We start from the raw sequence: 8,951 nt of genomic DNA on the forward strand, positions 1-8,951 counted from the left end.
CAACGCGGCAATCGAGCGAATGCACACAGAACACTGTTTGCCAATTGACTAACAGGAGAACAAATTGGCCCTTGTTGGTAATAATCAAACACGGCCGGTCTGGTAAAGAGGCCGACTTGCATGCTGGCGGCGGTTGCAAACACCACATCGGGGACCAGTAAGCAAACACGGTGTTACTCGTTACATGAATTCTCTGGCGATTTTTATTCTCGATGTGTTACATAATGACGGGAACGGAAGACGGTATGCTTATAGCTTGATCATGGAAAACTGTGCTTTTTCGGTGAACGACGATCGCAGTTGATGGTACCGCGGGTCCGATGGGTACAGGTCCCGGTCGTCGGATCGAACACGTACGTGTACTGACAGTTGGTCAGGGTGCAGACACCTTTCCGACATAGTAGGTACTTCGAGCAGTCTTCCAGATACGGTTTTACGTCGAATTCCTTGCCCTCCTGTGAATCAAGGAATACGGTGAATATTGAATAACAATCGTGCGATCTACAGTGGCTGTAAAAAGTATTCGTACACCCTTTAAAACTGAACAACTCTTTTAAAATTGGTCCAAGTGACTTGAGTTGTTTTTTCTGAAGTTAGAGACATTAATTTACTAAATGATGTGAAAAAAGAATTTGAAAATTTGCAATTGGTCCGAATCGCGAAGAAAATATTAAAGGTTGTGTTTTACAACTTTTTAATCTGAGGCTATAATGAAAATTTAATAAATACGTATCGAAGATTTATGTTAGTTATATACATGTTGATAATTTCAGCAAAATCGATTAACGTTGCTACGAGATACAAACGATTAAAAATGTTGAAAATCGCAGTTTTTCCAGACTTTCGATCTACAACTGTAGTAAATTTAACAATTCTCACATCTTTTTATGCCTGTCGCTCGGTTCTGTATTAACCGATTTCAATGAAAGTTTCAGTATGTACATAACTAACATAAATCTTCGATACGTATTTATTAAATTTTCATTATAGCCTCAGATTAAAAAGTTGTAAAACACGACCTTTAATATTTTCTTCGCGATTCGAACCAATTGCAACTTTTTCAAATTTTTTTTTTCACATCATTTAATAAATTAATGTCTCTAACTTCACAAAAAACAACTCAAATCATTGAATTTTAAAAGAGTTGTTCCGTTTTAAAGGGTGTACGAATACTTTTTACACCCACTGTATGTTCCCATGGTCGATCATTTGCCTGAGAATGTTTTTTTTTCTTTTTCAAAGCTGTGCTCTCTCGAAACATTTTATCGTTACATTATTACGCCGAGGAGTAATAATGTACTCGGTTGGTTTAGATAGTTTGTTAAGAATATAATGATATTAAACTTTGTGCTATGAGAAACAAATAATATTCGTGAGTAATGAGTTCAGACAATATGTTCATCGAGAATCCAAAGCGTCATTATTACAAAAAAGTATTGAACATTGTATTTGCATTTGGCTTCGTAAAGAAAAAAACAAATTCAATGATTTCCGTAATTTTAAGTCTTTACAGAATAAGTCTTGATATATTTGTCGTATACAAATTTCAAAAGGAATAAAAATAATGAAGATTACATAATCGAGTGAATGTATTATTTTTGTTCACAGTCTGTATCAAAACTTTTGCGATAATTCAATATTGACGCCGAATAATGGGGAATTCCTCTTGAAATCTAACTTTACTGTTTCTACACTTTACTCCCACTATCACTATAAGAAACATCTGTTAACGGATATTTTCCAAGCACTTAACCAAATATACACCCTATACCTTTCACGTTATCCGAGAACAGACGGGGACTAGAAATATTTTTAACACCTTTTACTTTCTTATCTTAATATGGAAAATATATACTTATACGAGGGGTATTTCCAAAGTTCTAGGAATTGTGTTGTAAATTTTTTATTTTATTAATTTTCGTCTACATTACATTGTAATTGTTCAATGTCATTTCCGTTCAACTATATGCACTTGTCCTAGCGTGGAACTAATTTCTTAGGCCATCTAAAAAAATTTTTGAGGAGTCTCTTTTACTCACTGGTTTACGGACATAATTTAAGTCTTGAAATCGCACACCACGTAGAGGTTTTTTCAATTATAAAAACAGATGATAGTCGCTAACTGTCAAATCAGGCGAATAAAGTGGATGTGGAAGTAATTTCCAGCACAATTCGTTTAAAACAAATTTTTTTTAAAATAATGGCTCTTTGAGAATTTACTGCGTCTTTCGTAGATGCAATATTAACACTTAAAGAACATATCTGTATTCGCCAAGCGGCTAAATCATTCCGATCGGCGTTGACTAATATCGTTGGGAAAACCTGTCAGAGTTTTTTATATTTGAAAGAATTAATCATTATCCCTGCATTATTTAACCAGATCACAATTCCCAGAACTTTGGAAACACCCTTTGTATTATTAATTAACAGTACATAAATGGTATGCTCACCACTTTCACCTTCTTAGCGACGGAAAAAATCAAACAGAAACATAACGTAAAGAACAAAATCAATGACAGGGACCTCATCGTTTTGCAAACGAAAGTATTAATTCAATTACTGTTTACTTTATCTCACGTCGAGACTGTAATCTAATTATCCCGTTCCGTTGCCACAATGATGAAACAGTTCAAAAGGTTTTACAGTGTACCACCATAAACCATCTGCCAGGCACCCGAGCAAAGGTCGTCCCTGCACTGTTGCACTGTTGTACCGTACTTGCGGGCAGTAGTAAACGTGTATCAAGCATCGAATGTCGTTGAAAGAGGACGGAGGACCACTCGTGGCTAAATTACTTTATGTCAATTACACTGACAGAGTCATGAGCAAACTTCTTTTGAAAGTTAATGACTCAAACGTCTCTTTGAATTTCGAAGACGTTTCTCCTGCAACCTCTTTCAAACAAAATGGGACTTAAGAAATGACAGTCTCGAAATTATTATTTTTATTCATTACAACAAATGATTGTAATTTCTATTAAAACAAACTTAAAGTTAACACTAAACCTACCGAAACACGACCAACAGCCTCTATTAACAAAACTCACAAATTTTCGATGATTTAAGACTTTAAAAACAAAATAAAGTGTGTCTGGCTACGTACAGCCTTTATCACTGTGTCAGTCGATGTGTTAAAAATGCTTTCACATTATATGTATATCATGGTTTTATTCTTTCACGTGTCGTTTACAATTGGCATTTGGCACTTTCGGGGGAATATCACACGTTCCGATAATAGGATTAAATTCATGTCCCCTGCGGCATGAATGAAGGATGCACTCGATGGCATCACAATCCCAGTATTTCGCACAATCTTCTGGGTAACTGCGGCGGTCTCCCTGCAATTGTTAATACAAAAGAGAAACTGGTACAACCTTCCAATTGACTGGTGATTGGGGTAAACGCACCAACGAATGAACACTTGGAGATTTTGTAACCATTAAAATCGGATTTTAAACGATGATAATGTTAATAAATATTTGGCACACAAAAATTAGATTTGTTAATGTCTATACCTTTTTATAACTTACAGATTTCAATTTGAAAGATTGGAAAAATGTAATTAATTAAATTAAAAAGAAAATATTCAGATTTCACCGGTGAATGAACAACACTATGTAAGTAAATGAACATTTCTGACCAATGACGCGAAATTGTTTGAATATGAAGTAAGGAATTGAAAACAATCAATATTTAATCATTTGCTTAATTTAATAACTTAATTTGCTTGCTTTTATACATAACGTTCATTCACAGGTACATGTTCATTTACTGGTGCATCCACCCTAGTATGTACATTGTTAATTAATCATGATTTCAAAAAGATTTCACATAGTATTCGCAATCGAAATTTTCTCTATTACACGGAAAACATGGAATATTAACGTTAGGAACGTTTAACAAATTTTGTATGGTATTAATTAAATTTGGTGTCACATGAATTTTAGTCTTTTTTTGTATTAGTGATAAACTACATGTTTGTAATTGTAAACCATGCAGGTAAATACTTACGTATGCAGATTCGCAGAAGAGTGAAACGATGCAAAGGATCGCACACATGACGATTGCGTGGAAATTCATTGTAACAGGTGTGTGTTCCGTAAATTCGTCGTTCAAATTCTAATTATACTTTCGTCGAAGCTATCAAATTTATATACCCGGTTTATCTAGAGGAAATGAAGATAATGTCCTACTCCGATACATTGTTTTATATTTACGTAAATCTTATCGTTAGTATGTATCATATCATTATTCGAGCGCAAGCCGCACGGCAAATTAATATTACGAAACCGCTGAAAAACTTGATGTTAATGAGGTCTCGCAAAATAGAATATGATTTGATGTTCAGTTGATGTATCCTTATGACAGTTACACTAACAGAGTCTCGAGCAACCGTCTGTAGAAAGTTAATGACTCGAACGACTTTTTAAATTTCGAAGACTCTTCTGCAATCTCTTTCACACAAAATACTTGACAAATAATAATCGAGAAATTATTTTTTTATTCATTATAAGGAACGACTATGATTACTATTAAAACAAACTTAAACTTAATAGTGAATTGTATACAAGATGTATAAATATTAATTGCCAACTTATACACGTTTATGACACAAAATTTTATTCATTATGTTTAACTGCCAGTTTATGCCCCCAACTTTACTAGTCCTAGCTCTTACCAATTCGGACTGGGTAATTATTAAAGATAATTACTGTAATGCTTGATCTCGTGTTCATAATTTGTTTATTAAATTTTTAATCATTGTAAATTTATTGAATTACATTTGTAGAAATTTATTAACCTCAATTTACTAGGTTTGTCAAACAGTAATTTAATTAGTGATTCCTATAAATACATAAATTTTTTGTAAATTTTGATTGGAGATTGTCACTTCAGTTTTATACACTGAGACATCACAGATACAAATGTCCAATCCCTAGCAATTCTTAGACCTTGACAGGCAATTCAATTTTTCGTTGTCATTTCTGTTCACCATGTGCATCCATTTTTACCACTGATTGTGAGATGACCTTCTTGAATATTTCCGAATTTTTTTACATTATATGTATATTCTGGTATTATTGCTTCTTGCGTTTGCAATCGCGACGCACAATTGGATAGGGCCAGTCGCAAATTTCCTTCTTAGGACAAAATTCAAGTCCCGGAAGACATTCACGAAGGGTGCAAGGCGTGGTATCACAATCCCAGTATTTCGCACAATCTTCTGGGTAAATGCGGCGGTCTCCCTGCAGTTGTTAATACAAAATCGAAACTGGTACAACTTTTCAATTGACTGGTGAATAGTATATTCTTGGTTAATCACGATTACAAAAACATTTCACACTGACACCAACGAGAGGCACGTTTAACAAATTTTGTGTGTTATTAATTAAATCTGGTATTGCAGGGGTTAATATTTTCAATCGAGAAAATATAAGCGAAATGAAACATACAATCTTGGGTAGTAATAAACTACATGTTCGTAATTGTAAACAATGATGGTAAATACTTACGTATGCAGATTCGCAGAAGAGTGAAACGATGCAAAGGATCGCACACATGACGATTGCGTGGAAATTCATTGTAACAGGTGTGTGTTCCGTAAATTCGTCGTTCAAATTCTAATTATACTTTCGTCGAAGCTATCAAATTTATATACCCGGTTTATCTAGAGGAAATGAAGATAAGCGAAACAAAGGATCGCACACACGAAGACTGCGTAGAAATTCATTGTATGTAACAGGTGTTTGTTCCGTAAATTTGTCTTTCGAACTCTAATGATACATTCGTAGCAGATTTTCATATTTATATACACGATTTATCTACAAAAAGTCAATGGTAATATCTTAATACGATATGTCATTCTATATGTATTTTAATCTTATCGTTAGAATGAATTATATCGTTGACATACATGTCGAATTGGTAGCAAAAATTTGTGAATACAGGAAGCAGATATTAACACACAGTATTCCAGTGATCTGCAATTATATCAGTTTTGATTCTTATTTATACATTTCGAGTTTGCATAGATGTTTACATGAATTTTGTACATATTGTAAATATGCATTCTATATTTCGTGTTGGCGATATTTCTGCATCAAATGCATAGTTCTCGCGGAACTTGTAATGGAGGAAAGCAGTAGATTCAGAAATATCCTAAGTGGGAATAGTCGAACACATATTCTATATATGTGCACGATTATATTATTAACACCTAAAATGATTTCTACGGAGTAATAGTATAATATAACAATAATCAGCACAAATTTACCTAATTGATTCGGTGTCGTAAAGTCTTCTTCAATTTAGTTGGCCTCGATTGGTCCACTATAAAATTTTGATATAAATTTCACTCAGTCACACGTTTAAGAACAATTCTTTCGAAAACGAAGTGTCATAACACCTTATTCTACAGTCCACAGTTATTTTTTAATTAAAACTATCACCACGTCGACAATATACAAAAATTTATTGAAGTGAGGATACGAAATTTTATGCGAAAGGTTAATTACCGAATTAATGTAGAATCTTATTAATGCATAAAACGGATTTTATTGAATGATAAATATAACAATAGAACGTATAAATGTATAATTCGCTGTGTCATGCTCTTCGCCGGAAAATGGGATACCAATTCGTCGATAATTTCTCGTGCTTGAGTCGGATGATAATTGCATCAGTGCCGTTTGCAATCATTCCTGGTAATCATGGGGTAATCGCAAACCTGGGTAGGTGGCCAAAATTCAGTTCCTGGACCACATTGCTGACGAACGCATTTACCGGCCCCACAGTTCCAGAAGTTACGGCAATCGTCTGGATCAATACGGAGATCTCCCTGTAATTGGTAATACATAATGAAACAAGGGAAAAATGTTCAAACAACTGCTGCATAGTACATTTCCGGTTAAAAACACGATTTCGCATAGATTTTACTTTGCATCCGGAATTGAAAATTTCTCTGTTACACGGAAACAAAGAATACCAACGTGAAACACGTTTAACGAATTTTCTGTACTATTAATTAAATTTAGTATTGCAGCAGTACATTCTTTCCAGAAAGACAATATAAATGAAAGTGGACAATGTCAAATAGTATGCAATGTAAAAACACTTACGAATGCAGAACCACAGAAGAGAGAAGCGATGCAAAGGATCGCACACAAGACCATTGCGTAGAAATTCATCGTGGCAGGTTATTATTTTTCAGATTCACGTTTCGAATTCTGATGATACTTTAGCTGAAGAAATAGCCTTTATATACCCAATTTATTCGCAAGATATTATTATCTGAACAAGAATATTTGAAATCAATAGATATTCTGTATTGAGATTTTATGATAAGTGTGAACTTTATCTTTGAAATTGTTTCTCTGGAGCAAACATGGAAATTTTAAAAGCCGATTACTGTTACCATGTGGTACAACTGTACACCAGTGCCCTGCATTTGAAACGATATTTATTAATGCAGTGTGTGGTCATATAAATGTTCACATGAGATTTTTATATTATAAGTATGTATCGTATGTTTACTATTAATGATATTTATGCAATAAATGAATAATTCTTATTAAATGCTTCGCGTGTATTTCTAGAATACCGCACATAAAATGTCATCATTTTTAGAGACACAAATTCCAGAAAAGAATGTTGCAACTATTCAAATCAGATTACTTAAAAGATATTTTGCGCCGATCAATCACCCCATTATCATTTAATTCCTTTATATCTGTTCCTCCTTTCCTTCCGCAGAATTATCGTAATCTTAATTATAATGCAGTAATACGTTATGATGTATCTACCAAACTATTCAATGCCGACACACGTTTATCAAAACTTCCATTGCACCGTTCTAATAATATTTAATTACATACTTACTTCTTACTCGCAATATTTTTCCTACGATCTGCTTTATCTGTGTTTCGTAAAAATATCAAAATACAACAAATGTAGCTATCACATCAAACAATTTGTTTCTTCTTCTTGAAACAACAATGAAAAATTTTTTAATTATTATATAACATTCCTAAACACAAAAAGTTTCCATATTTCTGAGCGTGTAACATAATTTTATCTCACATGCACATTTATTGTTAGATTATATAGGGTGATAAAAAGAAAGGTCCGATACTTGTAGGCCTTATAGTATTCACCGAGAGGAGTAAGAAATGTCGACGTTGGTCCTAAAAGCAATCTTTTCCCTGTAAAACTAACTTTTTTTATTTATTACTGTTAGTACAAATAATTATTCATATTTGATTCTTCATATTTTATTCGAGTAATACATAGTGTAAAGCAACAGACTCTAAGGGCATCATTCTGAGCTTTAAACAGTTAATGAAATTAAATAATAATTGTTTCCCAAATGTCGATTCATTCAAGTATTATTTTATTATTAAAATTGTAATTTCCACATTTAAACAATTGAAAATGATGAAGTGCTTTCTTATCTTTTAGTCGTCATTCCAAACTCTTTATCTAAATAATGAATTTGCCCATCTCTAGATCAACGTAGATTTTCAAATATTCCTTCTGTACCACGTACTGTATCCCACGCATTTTCGATGATTTTACAGAGAAAGGATTGCTTTTAGGACCTACGTTGATTAGACATTTTTTACTCCTCTCGGTGAATACTATATATGTATAAGGTCTATAAGTATCGGACCTTTTTCTTATGACCCTGTATAATTCAATGCGATTGCGAAGAAATATCATGTAACATGTTTGGACACAAAAATGAAATATAGCTAACGATTTATTAAATAAAATGTACTAGTCTGTAATGAATAAAAATATTTAAATACTTCGACATAGAAGTGTCTTTAACTTTAAATGAACAAAAAATTAAATAAAGTAATGTAAATCCGGTATGGTCTAGTGGCTAGGATACCTGGCTTTCACCCAGGAGGCTCGGGTTCGATTCCCGGTACCGGAAATATTTTTTTCCAC

The 8,951-nt window shown here is 33.3% G+C and overlaps 1 non-coding gene across 1 annotated transcript; it reads left to right on the forward strand.

Moving 5' to 3' along the window:
• Nucleotides 1-8,865: 8,865 nt before the first annotated feature.
• Nucleotides 8,866-8,937, forward strand: Trnae-uuc. The gene has a single exon. It is a non-coding gene; the product is annotated as a tRNA-Glu (tRNA).
• The last annotated feature ends 14 nt before the right edge of the window (nucleotides 8,938-8,951 follow it).

Source organism: Dufourea novaeangliae, unplaced genomic scaffold (genome assembly GCF_001272555.1).
Source record: "Dufourea novaeangliae isolate 0120121106 unplaced genomic scaffold, ASM127255v1 scaffold12, whole genome shotgun sequence".
In the NCBI taxonomy this organism is placed as follows: domain Eukaryota; kingdom Metazoa; phylum Arthropoda; class Insecta; order Hymenoptera; family Halictidae; genus Dufourea; species Dufourea novaeangliae.